This window comes from Gavialis gangeticus, unplaced genomic scaffold (assembly GCF_001723915.1).
Source record: "Gavialis gangeticus isolate Ggan-Ray unplaced genomic scaffold, GavGan_comp1, whole genome shotgun sequence".
NCBI lineage: Eukaryota > Metazoa > Chordata > Crocodylia > Gavialidae > Gavialis > Gavialis gangeticus.
In genome coordinates, this window is record NW_017729033.1 from 73,597,395 (window position 1) to 73,598,120 (window position 726).

The following is a 726-nucleotide window of genomic DNA, read 5'->3' on the forward strand; positions in this document are numbered from 1 at the left end:
GGGGGGGGGGGGGGGGGGGGGGGGGGGAGAGCAAGAGAAGGGAGATGAATGTAGTAGGTACTGGGGAGGTACCTGGAGAGTCAGATGTCATGCAGGTTATAATGTGTCATAAATCCAATGTCTATATTTAGTCCATGATTTTTTGTATCCAGGAGGTTGATGAATGAAGTTCATTTTCTCTCTCCCCCTACTCAGCCTGTGTCTCACCCACTGACTCCTCAGTTTACATCTTCACTGACTGCCTGTCCTGCATGCATACTGGCCCAGCCCAGCCCAGCCTCTGGGTTCTTTACTATTCATTTCACCTAGGAAGAGCTTACACCAACTGCAGAGCCTTCCTGAGCCTGACAAAGGGTTTTTCAACCCGAAAGCTTGCTAAGAAATTTTTTTCCCAACTATTTAAGTTGGTCTAATAAAAGATACCCGATTCACCCAAAGAAAAGGTTCTGCCTATGCCAAAATTTAAGCACATATTTAAATGTTTTCTTTTTCTGAACTGGGGCTTTAGGTCTTCAGATTTGTATAATTCACATCAATTGAAAATATCCCAGTTAAAAGATAGTAAACAGTACAGCTCTACCATGTAACTATATAAAGAAAACAAACAAGATTTTTTTTAACATTTTTCTTTTTAGTAAGAGTATTGCAAGCAGCCTTAGATGACTTAATTGGTGACCTAGTGATCGTTGGGAAGTTGGGTGACAGCGACCACGAGCTGATCACCTT